The sequence below is a fragment of the Pan paniscus genome, chromosome 4, assembly GCF_029289425.2.
Source record: "Pan paniscus chromosome 4, NHGRI_mPanPan1-v2.0_pri, whole genome shotgun sequence".
Lineage (NCBI taxonomy): Eukaryota > Metazoa > Chordata > Mammalia > Primates > Hominidae > Pan > Pan paniscus.
Genome location: NC_073253.2, coordinates 171538040 through 171556004, shown reverse-complemented (window position 1 = coordinate 171556004; position 17965 = coordinate 171538040). Strand labels below are relative to the sequence as shown.

General features: G+C 42.7%; 1 protein-coding gene across 2 annotated transcripts in view; it reads right to left on the bottom strand.

Annotated features, from left to right (window-relative positions):
* The window catches only part of FAF2 (Fas associated factor family member 2), a 61671-nt gene that overhangs the window by 31024 nt on the left and 12682 nt on the right, over positions 1-17965 (bottom strand). The window lies entirely within an intron of this gene.

Genomic DNA, 17965 nt, shown 5'->3' with positions numbered 1-17965 from the left:
AAAACTTCACTGATTCAGAATTTATACAGTCAGCTGACTGTTCTAGATGCGTAAAGAACTGAAAAAATGATAATTCCTTTTAAAACTTCAAGGCTTTCAATTAAGAGGAGTACTGACTAAGATCAACATTCTCCTCTCAAATTCAAGTTTAAAAAATTAAAGATTTTTCAACCTGTGGGCTAAGCAAAATATTATTTAATGCTAAACAGCTATTCTGTTGATAGTACAGGTTGAGCATCCCAAATCTGAAACCTAAAATGCTCCAACATTTTTTGAAACATTTTGAGTGCTGACATGTCTCAAAGGAAATGCATAGTGGAACATTTCAGATTTGAGATGCTCATTCAGTAAAACGTAAATATTCCAAATTCTCAAAACAATCCAAATCTGAAACACTTGTGGTTCCAAGCATTTTAGATAAGGAATACTCAACCTCTACATAATGATGTAATGCACCTTTCCTGTAAAACGTCATGCCTTTCATTAACTTATTTCATTTTATATACTGGTATTAACCTAGTTTATAATATGAACTGTGTAAAACCTAACATACTGACCCCCCTACCCCCCGCCACTTTTTTTTCGAGACAGGGTCTTGCTCTGTCATCCAGTTTGGAGTGCAATAGCGCAATGACTGCTCACTGCAGTCTCAACTTCCCAGGCTGAAGCAATCCTCCCGCCTCAGCCTCCTGAGTAGCTGGCACTGCTGGTGTGCACCACCACACCCAGCTGAATTTTGGATGTTTTTTGTAAAGACGGGGTCTCTCTATATTCCCCAGGCTGGTCTCCAGCTCCTGGGCTCAAGCAATCCTCTTGCCTTGGCCTCCCAAAGTGCTGGGATTATAGGTGTGAGCCACTGCAGTTACAGTATTTTCTCACTATTTCCGTTCAGATGTCCAATATTCAGCAAATCTAACAGTTCATGTATACATCTCATGCCCAGAATTTCCGCAGAGCTAAACTCTAGCATTCCTTCAAAGTCTAATATAAAAGCCAAAACCATCCATCTAATCCATCCATCCTTTCATTTGACAAATGTGTGCTACATGCCTATTCTGTACAGCACTAACTTACTATGTTGGAGGGACAGAAAATGAATAAGATGTAGTCTCTATCCTCAAGAAACTCCTCTAAACAACCAGTAAGCTTCAGGGCAAAGAGACTGATCTCAACCTGACAAGAATGTAGTAGTATGGACTGATGAGTCTGAAAACTGAAGTTCTTGCCTAATTCTGCACCCCATGGCCACGGACAGGCACATTTTAACTCTGAATTTAGTTTCCTTTATGTGCAATGTGAAGGGTTTAATGTGGAATGCATTTCTTTTCCAGAGCTTAAAAAAATGAAACAAAATTCAAAAACCGAAATTTGGATTTTTAGGTATACAAGTTTTCATTTTTTATAATTACACATGTAGTACAAAAACTTGCAATAAAAAATGTTAATGTTTAAAATGCTGAAATAGAAAAGTTCCTTTAAGAACCACTGTCTTTGACAGTTCTGAGTCTGGATTTTAGGTCCTGACCATTACAGGACTCTTCACATTTGCCTATTCCCTTCTGGCTTCTAATAGGACCCCCTTAACTTTCAGTGTCCTACATTACAACCCACTAAAGGACTGGGATGTCCAGGGTTCCTCCTTCTCGCTGTGGATTCTCTTTAAGAATTGGACTCTAGGCCAGGCATGGTGGCTCACGCCTGTAATCCCAGCACTTTGGGAGGCTGAGGTGGGCGGATCACTTGAGGTCAGGAGTTCGAGACCAGCCTGGCCAACATGGTTAAAACCCCACCGCTACTTAAAAAAAAAAAAAAAAAAAGGCCGGGCGCGGTGGCTCATGCCTGTAATCTCAGCACTTTGGGAGGCCGAGGCGGGCAGATCATGAGGTCAGGAGATCCAGACCATCCTGGCTAACACAGTGAAACCCCGCCTCAACTTAAAAAAAAAAAAAAAAAAAGGCCGGGCGCGGTGGCTCACGCCTGTAATCTCAGCACTTTGGGAGGCCGAGGCGGGCGGATCATGAAGTCAGGAGATCGAGACCATCCTGGCTAACATGGTGAAACCCCGTCTCACTAAAAATACAAAAAATTAGCCGGGCATGGTGGCGGGTGCCTGTAGTCCCAGCTACTCGGGAGGCTGAGGCAGGAGAATGGCGTGAACAAGGGAGGTGGAGCTTGCAGTGAGCTGAGATAGCGCCACTGCACTCCAGCCTGGGTGACAGAGCAAGACTCCATCTCAAAAAAAAAAAAAAAAAAAAAAATTAGTTCGGCATGGTGGTGCTGCATGCCTGTAGTCCCAGATACTCTCGGGAGGCTGTGGTGGGGGAATCGCTTGAACCCAGGAGGCAGAGGTTGTGGTGAGCTGAGATCATGCCAATGCCCTCCAGCCTAGGTGACAGAGCGAGACTCCATCTCAAAAAAAAAAAAAAAAAAAAAAGAAAAAAAAGAATTGGACTCTAATCTTACCATCTTCCCAGTGTGCAAATGACTGCTCCCTCCACTAAATACCAAAATTGTTTTCTACGTCTCTTATGTGCCTGTTGTTTCCTATCTTATGATTATTTACATTCATTCTATTGCCTTCTCAGAGGGTGTAATGTAAGTTCTCTGAGAGCAGGGAACAATTCACTGTAATATTCACTAGTACCAGGCACACACTATGGGCTTAAATCGTAGAAGAATCAGTCCAAGTTAAAAGGACCTTTTTGTATAAGCTTCAGTCGTCATAGCTATAAGCTGAAATCCTCTAGATATTATCACAAAATCTCACTTTACATTAATACACTGTTTTTTTTTTTTTTTTTTTTTTTTTTTAAGACAGGTTCTGTCTGGCTCTGTTGTCCAGGCTGGAGTGCAGTGGAACGATCTTGGCTCACTTGCAACCTCTGTCTCCCACTCTCAAATGATCCTCCCATCTCAGCCTCCGAGCAGCTGGAACCACAGGTGTGCGCCACCACACTTGGCTAATTTTTCTATTTTTCTTGGGTAGAGACAGGATTTCACCATGTTGCCCAGGCTGGCCTTGAACTCCTGGGCTCAAGCAATCCTCCCGCCTTGGCCTCCCAATGTGTTGGGATTATACACGTGAGCCACCATACCTGGCTACTGGGGTTTTTTAACTTCAAATGTTCTGACTAGATGCCAAGCTGGTTGTTAAAACATTACAAATTTGTAGAATTTTCCTGAAAATCAGTAAGTCAGGAAAGAGCTCAGGAAGCAGTGTTTGTTCTCAAAGCTCCTCAGCTGATTCTAACGTACAGCCGAGCTGGGAAATCCGTGGTATTGATAGTAATTCTTTTTTTTTTTTTTAGACGAAGTCTCGCTCTTGTCCCCCAGGCTGGCGTGCAATGGTGCGGTCTCGGCTCACTGCAACCTGCGCCTCCTGGGTTCAAGTGATTCTCCTGCCTTGGCTCCCCAAGTAGCTGGGATTACAGGTGGCTGCCACCACGCCTGGCTAGTTTTTGTATTTTTAGTAGAGACGGGGTTTCACCAGGCTGGTCTCGAACTCCTCACCTCAGGTGATCCACCCGCCTCGGCCTCCCAAAGTGTTGGGATTACAGGCGTGAGCCACCGTGCCCGGCCGGTATTGATATGTAATTCTAAGTAGGAATAGAGATTATAAATCCTTCACTAAAGTAACTTTTAGGCTGCGCACAGTGGCTCACACCTGCAATCCTAGCACTGTGGGAAGCCAAGGTGGGTGGATCACTTCAGCCCAGGAGTTAAGACCAGCCTGGCCAATATAGAGAAACTCCATTTCTATAAAAAATACAAAAAAAATTAGCCGGGTGTGGTGGTGCGCCTGTAGTCCCAGCTACTCAAGAAGGATCATCTATTCAGGATCACCTGAGCCTGAGGAGGTCAAGACTGCAGTAAACTGCGCCACTGCACTCCAACTTGGGCAACAGAGAGACCTCATCTCAATAATAATAATAATAACCTTAAATAAATGGTTATAAACATTGCAGGAGAGAACAGAGTGACTGCCATCTTTAATATACTGAAACACTTAACCTAATTTATAACCAAAACACTTTTTAAGTAGTGAAGCAGGGTGAGCTGGAAACCCAACTGAACAGGCCTGCTTTCAATTACTACTGATCAGTACTAAAACTATACCCTAGAAATAAGTGATGCTGGAAACACCTGGGACAGGATTATTCATTCATATATCAACATACATTCACTATATATCCAGGATACAGATACAGTCCCTGCCCTCTTTAAATTTTCATCCTAGTAAATGGAGACTGGTCAAAACAAACCACACATACTGAAGAAAATACACTAACAAAATTTTCATTTTGTTCTAGAAGATTCCTTTAGATTGGGTGCTCAAGGAAAGCTTCCTCAAGGAGATAATATTTGAGCAGAGATCTGAATGAAAGATAAGGGGCCAGTCATGGGGAAATATCTGGGAAGAGTATTCCAGGCAGAAGGCCAACATATGCAAAAACTGTGAGACAGATAAAAACCCACAGACCTTTACAGCAGAGTGAACCTTAATGTATGTAAATTTAAAAAATCATTTAAGAGATCAGAGGATCTCCGGATGGAACACAGACTTTGACAAAAGAATCTAATTGTCTAGAAAATACGTGAAACAACCTCACCAAAGGGGGATGGGGGTGCTAAGAAACTTTGGAAATGAAGTCTATAAGACTAAAGGCAACAGGAACTACACATAAGCACTGTCCTCTACTTGATAAGGTTTTTCTCCATGGGAATACGTATTAATTCTGAAGCCACTATATCTGCATATGTATCCCAGATTTGAACAATTAAGTAAAAAGATGGTGAATGATGAAAGCCAGTTTTCTGACTGTAGAAGTGAGAGGTGACAGATAACCAAAGGAAGAAGGCTAGAATGGATAGAGTGGTAATGGACAGAATTGGAAACATCAACTCATGTTTAGCTTAATATAGATACAGATGACTGCATACAGAAAAACTTAGTTTAGTATACATACATGTACATCCCTTGCTCAGTCAGCTGAAAGGTCCTACAAGCCACAACATCCCAGTAGCAAGCACACCTAATGCCTAGATCTTGGTTTCTAATACCATTCTCTAATAAAAAGAATCAGGGCTCCTTGGAGAAGTGGCTGATTCTAGGACTGGGGCCGGAAATATATAAGATGTGCCTAGAGAATCTTGTGGTCAAAAGGATAAAGAAGGCTGGGAGTGGTGGCTCATGCCTGTAATCCTAACACTTTGGGAAGCCAAGGTGGGAGGACTGCTTGAGGCCAGGAGTTCAATACTAGCCTGGGCAACACAGCAAGATCTCATCTCTACCAAGAAAAACAAAGGATAGAGAAGTCAACTGAAAAAGATCCCAGTGACTAAAGCTCGAACAATTTTAGCAATAAAATAAATACGCATGATATAAATACACGGCTGAATAAATAAACTGGGGAGAATAGAAAAATATCCTGTGCAGAAGAATTACAAGTAACTTATGTAGATATTTTACCTTTACCTTCAAGGAAGTAGAATATAACTTTTCATTCCTTCCCAGGATGGGCTAGGCATGATGACTTCCTTCCAAAGAGTACAGAACGGAAACAGGGCGGGGGGATTAACAGTGGAGAAACCTGACCAACGCTACTGCAGCTAGGTGATCAAGGCCAAAACATCGACAATGATAAAGCATGCTGAGAGTACCTTTGATTTGATGTAGTGAAAATCGCACTTTACCTCTGTAATCTTCCTGCCAAAAACCCATAATCCCAGCCCCAATTATGAGAGAAACATTAGGCAAATATCAATTGAGAAATATTCTACAAAATACCTGACTGGTACTCCTGAAAACTGTCAAGGTCACCAAAAACAATAAAAGCTCAAGAAACTGTCACAGCCCAGAGGAACCTAAGATGTGACTACTAAATGGTATGTAGTACCCTAAATGGGATCCTGGAACACAAAAAGAGTATCAGGTAAAAACTAACAGAATCAGAATAAAGAATGGACTTTTGTTAATAATAGTGTATCAATATTGGTTCATCAATTTTGACAAGTGTACCATACTAATAATGCAAGGTGTTAATAAGAAACATTCAGCATGAGATTTTTAGGAATTTTCTATATTATCTTCACAATTTCCTGTTAATCTAAATCTCTCCTAATGACAAGTTTATTTAAAAAGTAAAACAAAACTTGAAGGAGGGAGGAAACAAGGAGGGAGGAAACACTGGAGACAGAACCAGCTTGGCAAGTTGACGGATAAGGTCTGAGAAGTAGGCAGGGGAAAGATCATTCATTTCAGGCAATATTTTTCCATTTTACCTGTGTAAGAACCATATGAGCCCTATTTTTCTTTCTTTCTTTTTTTTTTTTTTTTTTTTGTAGAGATGAAGATTTCACTATGTTGAACAGGCTGGTCTCAAACTCCTGGCCTCAAGCAATCCTCCCACCTCAGCCTCCCAAAGCATGAGCCACCATGGTGGGCCTGTATGAAGGAACTTTTTTAAAAATGCTACAAGCCGGGTGCAGTGGCTCATTACCTGTAATCCCAGCATTCTGGGAGGCCAAGGTAAGAGGATCACTTGGGCCCAGAAGTTCAAGACCATCCTGAACAACATAGCAAGACCCTGTTCTCTGCTTAAAAAAAAACAAAAACAGGCTGGGCATGGTGGATCACGCCTGTAATCCCAGCACTTTGGGAGGCTGAGGCGGGCAGATCATGAGGTCAGGAGTTCGAGACCAGCCTGACCAACATGGTGAAACCCCATCTCTACTAAAAATAAAAAAATTAGCTGGGCACGGTGGTGTGTGCCTGTGATCCCAGCTACTCAGGAGGCTGAGGCAGGAGAATCGCTTGAACCCGGGAGACGGAGGTTGCAGTGAGCTGAGAAAGCACCACTGTGCTCTAGCCTGGGAGACGGAGTGAGACTCTGTTTCAAAAAAAAAAAAAAAAAAAAAAACTCAAAACAAATTAAAACCCTACAGATGTCTGGACCCTCCAATCCAAACAATTTAACCAGATTCTCTGAAGGTAGTGCCTAGGAAAAGGTCATGTTTATTTCCTATAGGGAAAGGGAACTTAACACGGGTGATTAGAATGTACAGATAGGGGCTGGGCATGGTGGCTCACACCTGTAATCCCAGCACTTTGGGAGACCGAGGGGGGTGAATCACGAGGTTAGGAATTTGTGACCAGCCTGGTGAAACCCCGTCTCTACTAAAAATACAAAAAATTAGCTGGGCATAGTGGCAGGTGCCTGTAATCCCAGCTACTGGGGAGGCTGAGGCAGGAGAACTGGTTGAACCCGGGGGGCGGAGGTGGTTGCGGTGAGCCAAGATTGCACCACTGCACTCCAGCCCGGGTGACAGAGTGAGACTCCATCTCAAAAAAAAAAAAAAAGAGGCCGGGCGTGGTGGCTCATGCCTGTAATCCCAGCACTTTGGGAGGCCGAGGTGGGCAGATCACCTGAGGTCAGGAGTTCGAGACCAGCCTGGCCAACATGGTGAAACCCCGTCTCTACTAAAAATACAAAAATTAGCCAGGCGTGGTGGTGGGCACCTGTAATCCCAGCTACTCGGGAGGCTGAGGCAGGAGAATCGCTTGAACCCGGGAGGCAGAGGCTGCAGTGAGCTGAGATCGTACCATTGCACTCCAGCCTGGGCAACAAGAGCAAAACTCTGTCTCAAAAAAAAAAAAAAAAAAAAAAGAATGTACAGAGAGGGATGAGAATCACTAACCCAGACCCTTCATTCTAAATTTAGTGCCAGTGACATGTGACATGATCATATGCACATTTTAAAATAAGTCATTCCTGTTTGCATATGAAGTAATTGTAGAAGGCATGAAAGAAAGCAAGACACCAGCAAGATTATATAGATGAAGTCCAGGGAAAAGAGAATGATGGCATAGAATAGAATGACAGCAGTGAAACAGAAAATGGACATATTTGGGGTTTATTTTAGAGGTAGGGCCAAAAGGATCAGGTGATAGATTAAACATGTGGGGGTGGAAGAGAAATATTAAGGTGTACTCATAGGCTTACGCAAATGGAATTATGGTGTTATTTACAAAGAACGAGGTAAGCTATTTGCCTTTGTGAGAAATTTTTATGTATGGTAAAGTAAATCTATCTAAAAAGAACAAGAGATATATAATCCCTCGTTGCTAAATTTGAGTGGCTTTAAAAAAGTAAAAAGAATGGGAAAAAGTGGAAATAGACTGCCAGATGAAGGTAAAAACACTATTTCATCACATTAAATGCGTTGTGTGAGAACTACCTGACCTCATTGCTAGTCAGGAGGATCGTTTTCTAGTGATCTCTTAAAAAAGCCAAAGTAAGCTAGTGTGCTGAACTCATTTGGCATTCACTGTCTGGAAACAGTCGCATTCATAACTCAGACAGGGTTGGTTACCTGGGTTTTCTATCAGTTTTTGTGTGTGTGTGAGTGTGTTTTTAAACCTAGTATAAGTTAGGTAAAGTTTATTTATTCATTTATATGTTTGGAGACAGAGTTTCACTCTTTGTTGCCCAGGCTGGAGCGCGATGGCGCGATCTTGGCTCACCACAACCTCCACCTCCCGGGTTCAAGTGATTCTCCTGCCTCAGCCTCCCGAGTAGCTGGGATTACAGGCATGCGCCACCATGCCCCGCTAATTTTGTATTTTTAGTGCAGATGGGGTTTCTCCATGTTGGTCAGGCTGGTCTCGAACTCCTGACCTCAGGTGATCCGCCCGCCTTGGCCTCCCAAAGTGCTGGGATTATAGGCGTGAGCCACCGCACCCGGCTGGTAAAGTTTAAATATTAGAGAAAGATTAGAAATGGGGTAGGGTGAGAGGCTACCCTGTGGTGGTTCCAACCATTAGTAATACAACTGGTTTACATTTACAAATTTCCTTCCAGTTCCCCACACTCCAAGGAAAGGTTTAGGGCTTGATTCAACCTCTTTTACAATTAAATAAAATTATTATAGGGGAAACTGTCTAATGGTCTTTTCTTCTCCATTCTAGACTGTATGCATGCTGAGGAAAATCCATTCATCTCTGCCTTTGATCTTTACAGGAATCTTCTGGTGTTTTCTCTCCTGGCTGGAAAACCAACTTTTCCACCCCACCCTCTCATATCACTACATACAAGTCAAGGTTTGAGGAGCCTTCTCTATTTTCTCTTACCTGTGTGAGACTCCTCTCTTTCAGATATTTATAATTTTGCACATTATTTTACAAAATACTCCCTTCTAACTCTTCATAAACTTAGTACACTCTTCATAACCATGGTTATACAATACTCTAACTGGCTACAACAATTTACATTTAGATGTTATGGCTGCTTCCAATTTTCACTATTAAAATAGCACTATGATGAACACTACTATTTATAAAGTTTGCCTCTATTTAGGATTTCTTCTGGATCTAGGTAAAACTTGGAGCCAAAGAATATACATTATTTTTAAAGTTCTTGACCCACAGTGCCAAAATGCATTTCGAAAGGACTATTCCAATTTACACTGGAAGGGCTGGATTCAACATAAGTCAAATGCTAAGTATGTCTCAAGCCAATATTCATTGCCATTTCAGTGCCAACCTAAGTTTTGCAATGCCAGCTTTGTTCAGAGAGAAAGAATATTGCAGTTTTGGCTGGAGACATTCCATTAGCTTTGCTACCAATTCTCTGCTCAGCAATAAAATAATGTTTGGCTATCAGCATTTCTGGAAGAGAGGTAAAACAGAGAAGCAGAGGAATGTTAGACTTAACATCAGTCACAGGCTTCAACTTCCTACTAAAGTAATTTCTTCAGAACTCCAATTATAATTCTTTTTCTACAATTTTTTATTTTTATTTTTAGAGATGGAGTCTCGCTCTGTCGCCCAGGCTGGAGTACAATGGTGCGATCTCGGCCCACTGCAACCTCTGCCTCCTGGGTTCAAGTGATTCTCCTACCTCAGCCTCCCGAGTAGCTGAGATTACAGGCACATGCCACCACGCCCAGCTAATTTTTGTATTTTTAGTACCGACAGGGTTTCACCATGTTGGCCAGGCTGGTCTCGAACTCCTGACCTCAGGTGATGCATCCACCTTGGCATCCCAAAGTGCTGGGACTATAGGTATGAGGCACCACGCCCAGCCTAAAATTTTTTATATTTTTTACAGACAGGGTCTCTCTGTCACTCACTCTGGAGTACAGTAGCATGATCATAGCTCACTGTAACCATCTGCTCCTGGGCTCAAGTACTCCTTCTGCCTCAGCCTCCCAAGTAGCTAGGACTACAGGCACGTACCACCATACCCACCTTTTTTTTTTTTCTCTTTTTGGGGGCTAGATTGGTGGGGTCCCACTATGTTGCTCAGCCTGGTCTTGAACTCCTTGCCTCAGGTGATCCTCCCACTTCAGCCTCCCAAAGTGCTGAGATTACAGGTGTGAACCAATGTGCCCAGCTCCATAATTCTCTTTTAAAAGGAACTTTCTTTTGAAGAGGGAATCTATTTACTTCTATTTTTTTTTTTTCTTTTTGAGACGGAGTCTTGCTCTGTCGCCCAGGTTGGGGTGCAGTGGCATGATCTCGGCTCACTGCAAGCTGCACCTCCCAGGTTCATGCCATTCTCCTGCCTCAGCCTCTCGAGTAGCTGGGACTGCAGGCGCCCACCACCACGCCCGCCTAATTTTTTGTATTTTTAGTAGAGACGGGGTTTCACCGTGTTAGCCAGGATGGTCTTGATCTCCTGACCTAGTGATCCACCTGCCTTGGCCTCCCAAAGTGCTGGGATTATAGGCATGAGCCACTGCGCCCAGCCTCTATTTACTTCTATACTCCCAAGACCCAGTGCAATGCCTTGGCATAAAATAGGAAATGTCTGAATAAATGAATGAATCCTTCCTCAGTCTAACAATCAACTTTTGTTTATATCTCTCTAGTTTCTTTTCTTTTCTTGAGACAGATTCTCACTCTTGTCGTCCAGGCTGGAGTGTAGTGGCAAGATTTCAGCTCACCACAATCTCCGCTTCCAGGGTTCAAGTGATTCTCCTGCCTCAGCCTCTCAAGTAGCTGGGATTGTAAGTGCCCACCAACACACCCGATTAATTTTTGTATTTTTAATAGAGACAGGGTTTCACCATGTTGGCCAGGCTAGTCTTGAACTCCTGACCTCAGGTGATCTGCCACCCTCAGCCTCCCAAAGTGCTGGGATGACAGGTGTGAGCCACCACACCCAGCCTTCTAGTTTCTTAAACACTGATCTTCTCATTATTACACATTTATTCCTACTCTGTGTCAGGAACTAACATAGCTATCTTCACATTTTCCTCAACAATCCTGTAAGACAGATATTGCTATCTTGCCCATTATCAATTGAGAATACTGAATCTTTGAAAAGAATTATGTGAAAGTATCCCAAACCAATTTGGGTATACAGTAAGTGCTTAATAAAGGTCAGCTAAAACTGGCATGCTCTTTAGAACTCTGGTTTACATTAAGATCTACTGACATCTGGCTGGGTGTGGTGGCTCACGCCCATAATCCCAGAACTTTGGGAGGCCAGGAATTTGAGACCAGCCTGGCCAACATGGCAAAACCCGGTTCTGTATAAATACAAAAAAGTTAGCCAGGTGTGGTTGTGCATGCCTGTAATCTCTAGCTACTCAGGTGGCTGAGGCACAAGAATCGCTTAAACTTGGGAGATGAAGGTTGCTGCGAGCTGAGATGGCACCACTGCACTCTAGGCTGGGCAAAAAGAGCGACACTGACTCAAAAAAAAAAGTCTACTGACATCTAAGGTGGCTTGAGATAGCATTGTACAAATTAGCTGCAATGGATACAAAGGTTAACTATGGCACCCCCTTCTCTCTCTAATCTTTCAGGGCCGAGTGTCTAATGTCATCAATTGCTACCATAAATCCCCCACTGGTCTGGGACAGACAGGTGACCAAAAAAAAAAAAAAAAGGAAAAAAACCAGCCATTGGGCAGGCCCATCCCAGTCTGTCTTACTGAGAAAAATCCCTTGCTCCGTGATCCTTTCCCTCCTTCCTCCTCCCTTCAGAGATGACTCCCCTTCCATAAACTGACCTCCCAAGGATTTTGGACAGCACTGCATTTAATTACAGAAGTTAAAAATGTAATTGCCTGATAGTATCAGTGGGAGAAAGGCATTATTTACTTTTGGGGCATCTTACTAGAGACTGAACCCCAATCAATCTCTAGTAAAATGCACAGGGGAGATTGGGGAAGTGTGTGAACTATTCTATACTACTTTCCTACTTCAGCTTTGGTCAAACATCTAGTAAAATGTATACGGGAGATTGCAGAAGTGTGTGAACTACTTTCCTACTGCAGCTTTGGTCAAACTTCCTCCTCTCCCAAGTCAGAAGACAAGAAGGTGTCAGTCACTTGCAGACTAGCTTTTGAAATACTGTGATCCCGATCTATCTCTTGCTAAAGCATGACTCAAAGAAGGTATCACAAACAATAATAGATGGTGTATAGTATTTTAACCAGATGGCTCAAACAGCTATTTGGATAGGGATTGGGTAACCAGGGTGTAATCTCCTCATTTTCCTAAGTGGAGTTTATCTTTCCATATCTCATCTGTTTATACTAACAAACGCTGCACGGGGTTGGTGTGAAATCTCAGCTGAGATTTAAGTACTCTCTAAATTCCAATTGGCTTGTTGGTTTTAGCTTGCTAAGAATGCATATTTTAGGTCTTGTTTTCAGTTATTCCCAGAGAGAAACTTGGCAAAAACTAGGAATCTTTGTTCTCTCCTTCCGACCACACAGACAGCTTTGCTTTGCTTTATGTAATAGGCAGTATGCCTTCTCTGATAGTAGCAGGAGAAATGAAATCTGAAATCTGTTCAGGAAATTAAGTGATCATGGCTAGGCTCTGATCCAAAGTAATTTAAACTCTTACACACACTCAGATCTTTATTATTCACATTTAATTACTGATACTCCAAATTAAGTACCAGCAGCTCCCATTTACTAAACATCTATTACCGTGTAATAAAATAGATACTGTAAGTATTGAAACCCTTATTTTCATCACTGAGAAAGCCAAAGATTCAAAAAGTTACATGCCTTGTCTAGGAATATCTAGATAATGGTAAATGGTGGAGCGAAGACTGAAATCTAGATTAATTACTTCCAAAGTCCAGATTCTCTCTCATGCCAAAATGCCTCCCATTATTACTTGAAATCGTTTTCTTTTCTTTTCTTTTTTGAGATGAAGTCTCGCTCTGTTGCCCAGGCTGGAGTGCAGTGGCACGATCTCGGTTCACTGCAATCCCTGCCTCCTGGGTTCAAGTGATTCTCTTGCTTCAGCCTCCCAGGTACCCATTACAGGCATGAGCCACTGTGCCCAGCTAAAATAGCTTTCAGTAAATCCTTAATTCAGAAAATTTCAATTTCTGGGCTGGGCATGGTGGCTCATAACTGTAACTTCAGCACTTTGGGAGGCCAAGGAGGGCAGATCACCTGAGGTCAGGAGTTTGAGACCAGCCTGGCCAACATGGTGAAACCCTGTCTCTACTAAAATACAAAAATTAGGCAGGCATGGTGGCAGGTGCCTGCAATCTCGGCTACTCAAGAGGTTGAAGCAGGAGAATTGCTTGAATCCAGGAGGTGGAGGCTGCAGTGAGCCAAGATTGTCTCATTGCACTCCAGCCTGGATGACAAGGGCCAAACTCCAACTCAAAAAAAAAAAAAAAGAAAGAAAAAGAAAATTTCAGTTTCTTTATTGTATATACTAGTAGCTGAATATCAGCCCACAGACGTATATAAAACTGTTCTCCTTTAGGCACAAGATCAACAAACATGTTGATACAGTTTTTCTCTATGGACAAAGGGTTTGGGGTCAAATAAGACTATCTAGAAAATGGTACATATCTGGCCAGGCTCCGTGGCTCACGCCTGTAATCCCAGCACTTTGGGAGGCTGAAGCGGCCAGATCACTTGAGGTCTGAAGTTCAAGACCAGCCTGGCCAACATGGTGAAACCCTGTCTCTACTAAACATACAAAAATTAGCTGGGCATGGTGGTGGCGCATGCCTGTAATCCCAGGTATTCAGGAGGCTGAGGCAAGAGAATCACTTGAGCCTGGAAGGCGGAGGTTGCAGTGAGCTGAGATCATACCACTGCACTCTAGCCGGGGCGATACAGCAAGACTCTGTCTCAAAAAAAAAAGAAAGTGCCTATCAAACACCTCTTTTCAAATACCCCTTTTAGAAATCTGCAATATATCTTGTAAAGGCTTTGAAAGGTTCTGCTTCTAGAAAAAAAGAAAATTTAACCTCACAACTTCACATAAGGGAAGGTCTTTAAAAAAAAAAAAACTAATATCCCTTGAAGAATTTTCACTTAGAATCAGTTTGGCAGCCTGGCAACACAGTGAGACCCATCTCTACAGAAAATAAAAACGTTAGCTGGGCATGGTGGTACATGCATGTAGTCCCAGCCACTTGGGAGGCTGATGCTGGAGGGTCACTTGAGTCCTGGAGGTCCAGGCTACAGTTAGCTATGGTAGTGCCACTGTACTCCAGCCCAGGTGACAGAGCAAGACCCTGTCTCAAAAAAAAAAAAAAAAAAAAAGAATCAGCTTGGAAACACCAGAAGTGGAACCAAATGGTCTGTGCAAATCAAGATATAACCATATCTTAATCTTAAATAATAGATTCTCAAATATTTGATAACTGATTAGACCCAAATGGCATTACACAAGTGTGGATGTTTACTGTATAAATATTCGAATATACATAAATACCACATGAATAAACATTTCCTAAAAAACCCCCCACAATATTCTTTATCCAAGCAATTAAAATAGGTGGGGGCTGGGCGTGGCATCTCACACCTGTAATCCCAACACTTTGGGAGGCCAAGGCAGGAGGCCTTAAGGCCTTAAGGACAGCCTGGGAAACATGGTGAGACCCTGTCTCTACAAAAAAAAAGAAACAGAAAAAAAAGAATAAGTGGAAGAAGTGGCTGAGCTTTGTTGGAAAGTTAGAGACACAAGCACTTTTAATTTGTGCAGCAGCAATAGAAAAATTTAAGGCCTGGCGCAGTGGCTCACTCCTGTAATCTCAGCACTATGGGAGGCTGAGGCAGGCAGATCACTTGAGGTCAGGAGTTTGAGACCAGCCTGGCCAACATGGTGAAACCCCGTCTCTACTAAAACTACAAAAATTAGCCAGGTGTGGTGGTGAGCACCTGTAATCCTAGCTACACAGGAGGCTGAGGCAGAAGAATCACTCAAACCCGGGAGGCGGAGGTTGCAGTGAGCCAAGATCACGCCACTGCACTCCAGCCTGGGAAACACAGCAAGACTCTGTCTCAAGGAAGAAAAAAAAAAAAAAAAACCATGCAATATCCCTTTATTCTAATTCTACCACACACTAGCTTCGTAACCTCAGGCATCTTTCTTAGGTTTAGCTTCCTCACTGGTAAAATGTAAATAAAAATAGTGCTTAGTTCCTTGGGTTGTGCAGATTAAAACAGGTTAGCTAATATTACTATTGAGAAACATGAGGTCTTCCAGAATCTGAGTGAGGAAAAAAAAGAAACATGAAGGACACATTAAGGAGACATTTGTAAAGCACTGTGAGATGAGTCTGAACTAGCTTAAAAGGTTCTGAAGTAATACAATTAGATTTTGGGGGAACCAAATAAATTATCTTTCATTAATTCCTTTTTTTTTTTTTTTTTGAGATGGAGTCTCACTCTGTTGCCCAGGCTGGAGTGCAGTGATACCTCTTGACTCACTGCAACCTCTGCCTCCCGGGCCAAGCGATTCTCCTGCTTCACCCTCCCGATTACAGGAGTCTGCCACCATGCCTGGCTAATTTTTTTTGTATTCTTAGTAGAGATGGGGTTTTGCCATGTTGGCCAGGCAGGTCTCAAATTCCTGACCTCAGGTGATCCACCCGCCTCAGCCTCCCAAAGTGCTGGGATTACAGGCATGAACCACCAGGCCCGGCCCCCATTAATTCCTATTCTAGTATTGATTCTTTCACTTAACAGACTTAATTCCACTAAAACAAACACAAACAAAAAGTATGTTGGCTATATTCAACCTTTCCTAAATGTGACTTTACCGCTCAGATTCAAGCAGAAACTTTGTTTCAAGAGAAATGAAGGTATTTCTGTTATCCTCTTTGTGAAAAACACTATAGGGAAGCAAACTTTATTGGTCCTCCAAAAATAATCTAATAATTTGACCTTGTCTGTTCCCTGCCCATCCCTCACCCCTTCTGGGCTGACAAATTCTGCCATTATGTTTCAAAATAGCTTGAAATCACACCCCTAGAATTTCACATGCATAAGATGTGTATATATTAGCAAAATTTAATGTCAAGTCACAAAATGTTAAAAATTTACCACTTTTCAATCTTAAAACTTGACATGAGAGGATGCTCTAGGATTTAGATTCAACTATTTATTAAACATCTATTTTATTTTATTTTTTTGAGACGGAGTCTTGCTCTGTCGTTAGGCTGGAATGCAGTGGCGCGATCTCGGCTCACGGCAATCTCCACCTCCCGGGTTTGAGTGATTCTCCTGCCTCAGCCTCCCAAGTAGCTGGGACTACAGACATGCGCCACCACGCCCGGCTAATTTTTGTATTTTTAGTAGAGATGGGGTTTCACCATGTTGGCCAGGATGGTCTCGATCTCTTGACCTCATGATCTGCCTGCCTCGGCCTCCCAAAGTGCTGAGATTACAGGCATGAGCCACCGCGCAGTCTATTAAATATCAATTAACCAAGCACTATAGTATGTGTTTTCTGATCCACTCTTTTTTCTTGTTTTGTTTGGAGACAGAATCTCACTCTGTCACCCAGGCTGGAGTGCAATGGTGCGATCTCGCCTCACTGCAACCTCTGTCTCTTCGGTTCAAGCGATTCTCCTGCCTCAGCCTCTCAAGTAGCTGGGACTACAGGCGCTTGCCACCACGCCTGGCTGATTTGTATTTTTAGTAGAGATGGGGTTTCACCATGTTGGCCAGGCTGGTCTCGAATTCCTGACCTCGGGTGATCCTCCCACCTCAGTCTCATAAAGTGTTGGGACTACAGGCATGAGACACTGCACCTAGCTTTTCTGATGCTTTCTTATAACACCCCTGTAAAGTTTAAAAATATTAATCATTAAATGTAAGACCTAAAACTATAAAAATCCTACAAGAAAACCTAGTAGTATCATTCTGGACATTGGTCTTGGCAAAGAATTTATGACTAAGTCCCCAAAAACATTTGCAACAAAAACAAAAATTGGAAAGTGGGACCTAATTAAACTGAAGAGCTTCTACACAGCAAAAGAAACTATCAACAGAGTAAACAGACAAAATGGGAGAAAATCTTCGCAAACTATGAATCTGACAAAGGCCTAATATCCAGAATATATGAGAAACAATTCAACAAGCAAATAATAATAATAATAACCCCATTTAAAAAAACTGGCAAAAGCCAGGCAGAGTGGCTTATACCAGCAACCCCATCACTAGGGGAGGCCAAGGTGGGAGGATCACTTGAAATCAGAAGTTCAAGACCAGGCTGGGCAACACAGCAAGACCCTATCTCTAAAAAAAATTTAAAAATTAGCCCAGTGTGGTGGTGTACACCTGTAGTCCCAGCTCCTCTGGAGGCTGAAGTGGTAGGATCACTTGAGCTGGGACTCTGAGGCCACAGTGAACTATCATCACATTACTATACTTTAGCTTGAGAGATAGAGCAAGAACCTGTCTCAAAAAAAAAAAAAAAAAAAAAAGCTGGGCACAGTGGCTCACACCTGTAATCCCAGCACCTTGGGAGGCCGAGGTGGGTGGACTGCTTGAGGTCAGGAGTTCGAGACCAGCCTGGACAACACAGTGAAACCCTGTCTCTACTAAAAATACAAAAATTAGCTGGGCATGTTAGTATGCACCTGTAATCCCAGCTACTCAGGAAGCTGAGGCAAGAGACATCGCTTGAACCCGGGAGGCAGAGGTTGCAGTGAGCCAAGATGGCACTACTGCACTCCAGC